The sequence below is a fragment of the Manduca sexta genome, chromosome 12 (genome assembly GCF_014839805.1).
Source record: "Manduca sexta isolate Smith_Timp_Sample1 chromosome 12, JHU_Msex_v1.0, whole genome shotgun sequence".
Taxonomy (NCBI): Eukaryota; Metazoa; Arthropoda; class Insecta; order Lepidoptera; family Sphingidae; genus Manduca; species Manduca sexta.
In genome coordinates, this window is record NC_051126.1 from 11354238 (window position 1) to 11365426 (window position 11189).

Below are 11189 nucleotides of genomic sequence, written 5' to 3' on the forward strand. Positions count from 1 at the left end.
TTCGACTGCCTTTGGAGACAATAAGAAAAATGGTTATATAGAGACAAGATACAATATACAGTATAAGTTACTTTAAAACCGAAACTGAATGCAACGCCACACAACCAAACACATACAGATTTCCATTTCTGTTATAGTATAAGCTTAAAAGTGAAACGTAGTTGTAACTTCTATTGTGGGCGAGTGTGGCTGCGCGCAACGCTCTCCACTGAGAGCTATTCCATGTCCACTGTTAAAGTTTTTCGATCCTACGTGGAAAGGTTTTGTACGATTTTATTCACGGCACTCCATTGCAATATTCTTACGTGATTGATTTGATGTTTTAGTATTATGTAGGGTTAGTGAATTATGGTTTAGATGACATGGAAGTAAAGAACATGTCGAATAAGGGTTTTTTATTAGATAAAAAATCTAATCAAGATGATTTATACATGTTTGGATAGAGTTCTAAAAAAGAGTCTATTAAAATAAATCATTTAATTTTAAAGACCTCCGATTTTGAAGTTTTTCTCATCACTTACACCTTTTTTGACGAATTAATGAAGTTATTCTTATGAGTTACTCCTCCACGAAATTTCTTTCTTATTTTTCCTATAATTGGAGGGGTCTAAAATTTAATTCAATGATTCCAAGCTTCAAATTTGTGCCACTCTATTATCCAATAAGTTCGAGGTTGGTTGGAAATTGTTAAAAATAAAGATCCAGTGCCCATACAAAAAGCGGACATATCTTTTAACAACATTCTTAAAGAAGGTTAGGGATGTAAGCAATATTTGTAAGGATTTCTTAAAGAGAGAACTAAATTAAAATTGTGCTCAATACGGCAATCGTATTTGTTCTCTCTTAGAAAAGTATGCTAATCACTTCTATTTAATGGACCAGACCTGTAATACCAAACGAAAAATCTATAAATATATGAATATGTTCTGTTTTTGAAGTAGGTAAATAAATTATATAATTTATCTTCTTACTGCCTGCCTCGGAGGAGTAGTTGTGTTGCATGCGCTGTACGACACCGCTCTGAGTTCTTGGGTTCGAATCCTGGGTCGGGCTGAGTGTTATTTGGGCTTTTCAGTCCAGAGTTTGAAATTTGTGTCCGATGGGCTCGCTCTACCACGTCATAGGACGTAACACGCGTCGAAAAGTGGGTGCTCTGGTTGCATCTCTTCCTACCCTTTCTGGGATAAAGGCTTGATGTATGTTTTGTTTATTTTTTACACATAATTTATTTTTCTCTATAATCAATTTTAGCATTCTATTATTATCAACAATAACAAATCAGCAGATGGTTAATTATTATCATCTTGATATAGATATGACATAAGCTGAAATGTAATTATATTTACTACATAGGTATATGTGTAACCGGAGTATATGAGCTATGACGTAATAGTTTAATTATTGGCACGCTGTGGCCGATATTGCGGTTAGTAACATTGTCCGGCTAATTTTATCAACATTTCCAATATAAGATATGTCTATAATGTAAGTAGGTTGGTTTCTTGTAGGCGACAGTTTCTAGTGTACTACGCTATTTTTATTTATGTCACCAAGCAGTAGCAAGCGCAGGTCTGTACAGTTTTGAAGATTATAGTTCTTTGATTTTAGTTCGGCAGACATAGCATTTAATGATTTTGATCTGTTTTATTTTTTGGGCACGGCAAACTTACGCCACTGAATCTTATGGTAAGTGGAGTGGGGTTCAATGGAATGTCGACTGACGAGAGTTGATTACCCCTCGGCAGTCGACACAATTGTGGCGGCCTGTTGGAACCGGACATACACAGGCTGATCCCGGAACGTGACACACTTACGTGGTCGGCTATGGCTGGTTTTAAGATCTTATGTACGGTGGTCACTATCCTGGTGGATATAAAATATATCCTACCACCAGCAAAATTTTTACTATTCAACTGAGGAATCCAATCCCGATAATTTATAGAAAGACCTGTACCTCAATTCTGCCTTAGTGATCCAAACCCTCGAAAATCGTATTAAAATAACCCCAGCCCTGTTAAATCCTATAAGCATTAGTAGTTTAATTAGGCGTGCGTCAGAAACTGTCGGCAATGTTATCAAATATCGGAACCAGGTCAGTGGAAACGCAATGCATTGTCCACCACGCTGTGAATCGATCGCCGATCACCCGTACGCAATTAATGTCTATGTAAAATACTTTGTCATAGATAATTGGACAGTAATTTGTTTATTCGATGATTGTGGGTTCATTCGTTTTGATTTGATTGGTGATGTGATTAAATTGATTCAATTTGTTTGTTTCTTATTTCATTGATATTATAAATTGAAATGTTTTTAACGATATTTGTTTGAAATTGGGGCGTAAATTGAATGAATTTTGATGATTGGTACAATACCAACCCAGTCTTATACTTACGCCAATTTGTAATCTGTAAAAGATTATTATATAATGCTTTTTTACTAGCGAAGGTGGAGAATAATAAATAAATTTTGATTATTTTACCGAGAACAATGTCTGTAAAACCAATGAGCTGATCAAATACGTTTCAAATAGGTTCGAATAAAAGAATTCTTAGTGTTTATCCATTGAAGTGAGCTCTCTGTGAAAATGTACTATGTATCGAAATAGGAGCAATGGAATAAATGTTTACCGATATATCGCTCCACAAAGTACTCGTTTAGTTTCAATTTGAATTTAAAAGTGCTAAGAATTGATGTATAATGTGTAGTTTCGAAGTAAATGGCAACGTTATTTATATATAATTAATTTATCTGTACTATATACTGTCCCACTGCTGGGCTCCGGCCTCCTCTACTACTGAAAGGAATTATGCCTTAGTCCACTACGCTGGCTTACTGCGGATTGGTAGATTTCACATATCATCAGAATTCCTACAGAGAACTTCTCAGGTATGTTGGTTTCCTCACGATGTTTTCCTTCACATTTATTAATTAGTAATCAATGATTGACAAAGAATTCACACATATTTTTTTTTGAAAAATCAGACATATGTGCTCTTGGGATTCGAACCTGCGGGCATTCGTCTCGGCAGTCCCTTCTACGGCCGACTAGGCTATCGCCATGACTGAATGTGCGCCCCGAATGGTGATAGTACTGTTAGCGAATGGTTAGGTTAGGTTAGGTTAGAGAATGTGTATTGTTGTTGTTCGCGCGCATAAAATTTATTCGGAACGAAAATTAGCCTATAATATGCTATTTCGGGACATTTTGTCTATACCAAATTACATCCGAACCCATTTAGAAATTCTTGCATTTACTTCTAACAAATATCTTAGTATTTTCACAAAGTATCTCATCTTTATTAGTAATGTATAAATAAGCTATTTGCTTACAACTTCAATTCAGACTACTCTTGATAAAATATATGAAAAATACTTACCAAACAAAGGATTTTACATATCATGGAGCAACAATCTTCAAAGAAGCGCTTTACATATTCTGATATATTTATTATTTTGCTTGGTTTTAGATTCTCTTTATTCTTGACGAACCATATAAGCAGTCCCAGATTTGTAAAAAGGCCGTATGGGCCGCGGCCTATGGGTGGTAGCCTCTTAAGGGGGACAGATTTCAGAGGAAGTTCACTTAATTGAATTATTAGTTTATTTAAATTTAGTGCCTTCCATAATACAAACAAATGGAAATTTTTTAAGTATTTTAGAAACCAACATACATACATACATAAACCTTCCTAGATGGGGCGGCGGAAATAAAGTGGCCCACGCTCATAAAAAATATAAATTCGGCACTGCATATAAGTGTTATCAAATATTCTCTCCCTTCATACAGAATATGTGAACAACTCACAAACGGTTCAATATAATAGACAAGTCTACGTGTAGTATAGACCCCGGTCATAGATAACGCGTGGGGATGTAGAGGAAGGTGTCGCTCGCGAGCCGGATGTGGCGGCATCCGTTGCGTTATCGCGCCGTGCTCCGGTGCCATAGGATGCCAGATGCCATAAACGATTGCCAGTGTGCCAGTGAATGCCAGTAATGTGTTATTTTAAATGACGCCAGATGCGAACTCATTGTTGTATATTTGAGATATTTGAATATACAAGAGTTAAAAAAATAATAGTATATTATTGAGTTGGAAGATTTTTTATTAGATTTTAGTTGAAACCCGACAGAAATATTAGTTTTTGATCACTCGAGAATGTAAAAGGAATTCCTTTGAAGTGTTTTAGTATGATAATTTTACAATTTTTTATCATAGATTTAAAATCCATACTTAATATGATACATTGTACTATAGATATATATTGTATAGAAAGACAATGTTTATCATATATGTTTGCATTAGAAAGAGATAGGAGCATATCTTCGGCTTCGTAGCGCGTCGTCTCTGTCACTCTCACCTATCACTTATTTGACGTTTTATCGTTGACTCGCTTATTTTTAGCAATATTTTTTGCGAAGTATGATAGTTTTTAAAAATATAACAGTAAAAAATGTATGTTACTTTTTTGAGTTTCACTGCTCCACGGCTATCCACGAAGTGTTTTTTGTGAATTATAAAACGTGGTACGAGATTTTTTTTTAAACTTTTGAATGATATTGAGAGGTCGGTTTAATTAATGCGCATTTTTACTAACATGGTAGTTACTAGTCAGTATGCAAATTGTGTTCTAAACTCAAATATTCATAGATATTATATTGGGGCGGTGAGTTGAGTGAACTTTGCCTTTTATCCTGAGGGCATCACTGAAGAAGAGGGATTTGATTCTCTATTTACTTAAATATCGTATCAGGTAAATGAGGACTTTAAAAATTGATCCATAGGTCTTCAATAACTATACTATACATATCGCTAGTAAGATAATATATTATACGTTATACTATTGTGTATTTTGTAAACTATATATCAAAAAAAAAACAAAACACAATACTATCCGCAGTAAAAGAGGCTGGCAACACTTTAAGGCTTATTCGAGCAAATGGCCTTAAGCTTAGTTCAATACATTTACGACGGGAATACCTAAGAATTACAAATTTTTAAAAACAAATTTAGCTCTTTTTGAAAATTAACTACCGAAGTATTCCTTATTAAATTGTCTATCTAATAGTGTTAAATGTTGAATGCAAATTATAATGAAATATACTTTAGAAAGAGATCAACATATTTGTGGCATTTTCATTTTGAAATTAATTAAACAACAATCATATTATAAATAATGAAACGACCAAAAGTAACCTGTTATAGATTTTTTTTCCATTTCTATTATAAATTTCAAATATATACCTTTTAAATACGGTTAGCGTTTCGTTTTGCTTGGGAAAGCACCTTAAGGGACAATGCATACGTAGCAGTAGCGAAGGCTTCATATAACCAGATTCCTGCCGGCTTTTTTATCGTAAATAACATCTAATTATCATTAGAACGATTTGCAGACCACATTTATGTATACTGGTAACTATATGTAGTGATGGGTTCTCTTTCGAAATTTTAAGTATTCGCTATGATACGTAGGCTTATAAAGGTTAGCTAAATTTTACTTAATCACCACTTGAAATAATACTCAAACATGGTCTAAGGGAGTCAAATAGATGTTTTATTGATTACGTATAATATTGATCAAACATGTTTAGTCTCCGTAGACAATACTTTCTTTTTGTTTAAAGAAACAGCATCCACGTGTACTACCAGACGGTCGCTTATCAATAGCTATAAAATATAGATATTGTAGTAAACAAATATGAGGATTGAGGATACCTTTCAACCTTTTTTATAGTCGTATTCAAGATTTAATCAAGATTAGATGGGAAGGCACACGCAAAACTAGTAGATTGAGACTTGGAAAACGTACAAAGGAAGTTAGAATGAACATAGTTTTATCTTCTATACTTATAATAAATCTGTAGAGAGGTCAATTCTGTACATGAAATATATTTCCAAAATAACTATCAGGGGGTGATTAGGGATCGATACTGATGCCAAAAATGCAATTAGTAAAATTTTTGTCTGTCTGTCTGTCTGTCTGTATAACCGTTATAGAAACAAAAACTACTCGACGGATTTTAACGAAACTTGGTACAATTATTTATCATACTCCTGTGCTGGTTATAGTATACTTTTCATCACGCTAAAATTAATAGAAGCAGAGCAGTGAAGGGAAATGTTGGGAAATCGGGAGAAGTTACTCCATTTTTTAAGCTTCCGTCGCGTGTGCAACCTTAATGGTTAAAGCTACACAGAAATCATGTATGACGGAAATGTTCTCCTTAAAATTATGTAAAAAATATCCCACGACAGCATATGTCTATCTTTTATGGTTGACTCACAATAACACGTGTAACTCTCGATAGCTTAGCAGTTCGAAGCATTCTCATTATATTTGTCTACTCTTACGTTTATAACACTCTCAGTCATCCCTAATTAAAAAGTTAACATTATTAAATATTCCATAAAAAAGAATCATAGAAATCGGTATAGAAACACCAAAGTTATACATGAAATACGCTAATAATAAGCCATCATGCGTGAATACTGAATCATGCTATAAGGATTAAACACAACATCACGCATTTTATCCCCGAAGGGGTATGCAGAGGCGCAACTATGGCACCCACTTTTCGCCAAGTGTGTTCCGTCCCATGATGTGATAGGGGGCGAGCCTATCGCCATATCGGGCACAAATTCCAGACTCCGGGCTGATACTGAGCAGAAAAACCCAAATATCACTTTGCCCGACCCGGGATTCGAACCCAGGACCTCAGAGCGCTGCCGTACCGCGCATGCAGTACAACTACGCCACCAAGGCAGCTATAAGGATTATCTATATATATAAAAATCAATTGCTGTTCGTTAGTCTCGCTAAAACTCGAGAACGGCTGAACGGATTTATCTTATCTTGGTCTTGAATTATTCGTGGAGGTCTAGGGAATATTTAAAAGGTGAGAAAAATTCGAATAATTGCCGGGAAAATCCTCAAAACAGCATTTTTCTATTTCCCATACAAACGTTTTCTAACTAATACGTAGAGTCAATTTGTAATTTATTACCGCTGCATAAAGTTCAAATTCGCGTGCGCGTTGGAGGATCTAATATCGCGTTCTGAAACTCAACAAAAGTGAAAGTGAATCGCGAACGCGACAAAATTGCATAGTCTCAAAATACATAGTACATAAATAGTGGTCGGCTTCGAGAAACTCAATTTTAGCTAACTTCAGTTGTTAATCTGTCCGATTATTTTTTTTAATAAGACTATATAGAAATCGAAAGATAAATCTTAAGTTTTGTCACAAATTAAATTATGAATCTTAAGTTAAATTTCTGAACGCAATCATAATATTTGACATTAGATTTGACAACCAACTAATATGTCAATCCATCCTGTCGCATTTCAGAGCACGGAAAAGTATTATTACGATATTATATCTATCTTTGTGGTTACGTGCGCGAGAACTTTCTTTACTTTGGTGATCCTTTGTGATAGTGACATTCCAAGTAATGTGCTCTTTTTTGTGATAGTGACACTTTACTGCTAAATGAGCGGGAAATTTTCTCACTTTGATTAATTACAATTTACGATGCCGAGGAGAAGACGACCTGACTTAGGTCGTCGTAGTCAATCAAATGTGCGAAGAGCTACCTCACGTGCTAACCGCACTGATGACCAGAGACAGACAGATCAAGAAAATAGTCGTATTGCTATGTCAGAATTGCGTTCTTTAGTGAGTGACAATGTAGGAGATAGGCTAAATTATTTATTCAATAAATGCTTTTTTATTAAATACGGATTCGATTTGTTTGTTTTAAAATCATTTTATACAAAAGATTAGGTCTTTTATTTATCCATGAGGTAGTATGAAGTCTGCCGGGTCAGCTAGTTTTTGTATATATATAAGGTCGCGAACGCACAGGCAGGTGGCTTGCTTGGCACCTAGAGGCTAGCGAATCACCTAGCGAGTAGCTTCGTAAAACGAACATTCTCGAACGTTCGCGACCGGAACCGGACCATTTTTGAAGTCCGAAATCCACGCGGGCGAAGCTGCGGGCGGAAGCTAGTAAATAATACATTTGAATAAAAGTATATACTTAATATTATTATTCTGATTATGTTTCAGAAAAACACACAATGCACAAATAGCGTAGTTGGGCATAGAAAGGTCTGCAGAGAATGTCCACAGGTTCAAAATCTATACACACTTCTGAATTTATGAAGTAAGAATATTTCGCAAATAAACGATTATTAACAAACTTTAAAACAATATTTATATGAACGAATGATTGAATGAATTCTGTACACATGACGTTGCAAGTTTCATTTAATGTTAGCTCGAAGCATCGCTCGCTGCATTTTGGCACGGCCGTGCGGAGTTCATTAAAATTTACCCTTTTGCTTAATATTCGTTTTGTGCATTCATATTGCTGACGTAAATTATGGTTTAATGCAATCTTGTTATGTATATTTATATTGTTTCGAATTATCTGGTGATTTAATTAGTTTGCGTGATTTGTCTTATTTAATGTTTATACTCAAGTATTCATTTTATGGAAGTTCTATATATACAAACTATATCGCGGATGGATTAAATCTACATGAACCTTGGGCCTTATTCTCTATCCCGCACGTTATTTTAACAGTGCGTAACAAGCACGTAACACAACGTGTCATGTTTAGGACTATAGAAATTTGGTTTACAGAATACCATTCCACGCACATTTCTCGAAGATAACATGACACGGCCGCGTTACGCGTTTACACTATCATACAGAATAAGGGCCCTTCTCGTAACTCGGCCGTGTTACGTTAACTTCGTGAAATTAGCGTGGAATAGTATTCCGAATGTTAATTTCAATTCATAATTGCGACGATAAATTTACATCTCATTATTTTCACGCAGTATTCTATTGTTGTTGTTCTGTTTTTAAATATTGCCCTAACACGGGAGATGCCTCCATGTCTTATGTTACTCGGCAACCATATATCCACGTTACTAAATTTACAATAGGAAGTGTCATAGTCGTGTGGTGTTCCTCGGTAACAAACTGGCAGTTTCTGCGTGACGCCTGACGTTCGAAATTCCTTTCAAAGCGTTCCATGTATAGTGATAGAGCGATAAATTCAATTGAAAATTCATATAATTCGGAGCAAGCAAACAGGACATATAAATTGTAATACATGAAAGCCGCATGAAGTGTTAATTTCCATACATACTGAACAATGGAGTGCACAAAATGCCGCTACATTCGTAACAAGTGATAGCTGCGCGTTGACCGGAAGTGCTCGTGTGGATAACGGCCCGGAACGTGTACAATTCCGTTCGCCATTGCACCGCACCGCTCACTTCCGTTTCCGGCGCTCCGGAACTCCAAGATGGCACTTTATTTAATAAGGCTCTGATAACGTGCAATTATAACGTTTCCTTTGTCGATCGTGAATCGTGGTTAACGCCTGTGCAATACTAGTTTTGGTTTTCTATTTCTTCATAGCCTTCAAGGCAGCGCAGACGCTATCGTTGCTTAGAACTATTACTACTATAAAACTGACAGTTACATAAGTTGTTAGCAAGTGTCAATTTATATTAATGTAGTGACGTTATAGTGTCGGCGTGGCGCCTAATTATGATTTTCCAGTGATAGGATATATTTTAAATCCGCCCGCATGGCGACCATTGTACACAAGGTTAAAACCTACCATAGTGCCCCACATAAATGTGTCACAGTCTGAGATTAGGTTGTGTATATCCGGTTCCAACAGACCGACATAATTGTGTCGATTATCGAGGGGTAATCATCTCTCGTCAGTCGACGTTCTATTGGACCCCAAACAACTTACCATCAGGTGCAGTGTGGTCACTTTACTGTACAAAGACAAGAATAAAAAAAAAAGCTAAATCTCCAGTTATCCTATACATCGGACAACTGTTTTACTTCAACATTTTATCTGCATACATTCAAAATCCCACACGAAGGATTTCCTCCGAACTCAGCACTTAGATTCCTCATCAGTCCTCAAAGACTGTCCCTAATGAACCCCAAGTTTAAACAAGGGGTGTATCCGGTATGCAGGTGTTAAATAATCGTCGTACGTTTTAGCTGATTGCCGACAGGGGTCGCTCCCTGCATTGTTAGTGCTACCTTTGTGCTTCTGTGCCATGTGCAGTGTGCACTTTTGTCGTGTTGTTTTTAGTTTTCAACGTTAGGGCGTTTCGTTTTTCTAGAAATGAGTTTAGGGTTTGTTGTTTTAATGTGGTGTGCTAATTGTATTAATATCATGGAGAATTTATACTTAAAATTGTATTTTTATACAATAAATTTATAGTTACATACAAAAAATGTCTTAACTATTGCAATATCTAAGAAAGTTTGAGATTACACAAATATTATTTCAAGCAAGCCGACATAATTGTGTAAGCCGGCGAGGGATAATCATCTCTCGTTAGTCGACACTCTATCTAGACCCTACTCAACTTACAATCAGGTGCAGATGGGGTCACTTAGCTAAGTCCGAATAAAAGAAAACATCCTTATCCATCATTTTCTCCACAACATGTTTTTTAGCACATAATGTTGTGCAAACAACGCGCGATTCATGTCTGGCGTTAAACATGATGTCAATGTGCTGGTGTAAATCAACTTGAGGCATACCAGTATATATTTCAACTAGCTTTTGCTCGCCGCTTCGCCTGCGTGAAGCAGTTTTCCGGGATAAAAGTCCCGCTATATATTTTCCCGAGACAGAAAGTAACCTAAAACCTTCCCAGGGTCTTAAACTATCTGCATACCAACTTTCATAAAAAAACCGTTCAGTAGATTTTGAGAAAATGGATAACATACAGACAGAAAAAAAGGGTACTTGGTTTTATAATATGTATAGATAATGGGCAACAATAATGACATAATATTTGGCCCATTGTTAAAATATATTTAAAAACATAGATTAATACTTGCAATACTTACATCTTTTCGGCAAATTTTAATTAGTATTTTAACCAATAACAAAATTTTGTTTTATTTCTCACATATTATAAGAACGACACAAAACACAAAAGAAAACATTAAAGAAATAATAAGGCTCATTGTAGACATTAGACACACACATATACAAGTGTTCTTAAACTATTTCCTGTTGAATCAAATGAAGGATATTCAATATTTATCAATGCGTGCGTAACATTGATCGATACAGGAGTGCCCATTAGCAAGTCTGGTGGAGGGCCCTCGTGGTCTCACGGTT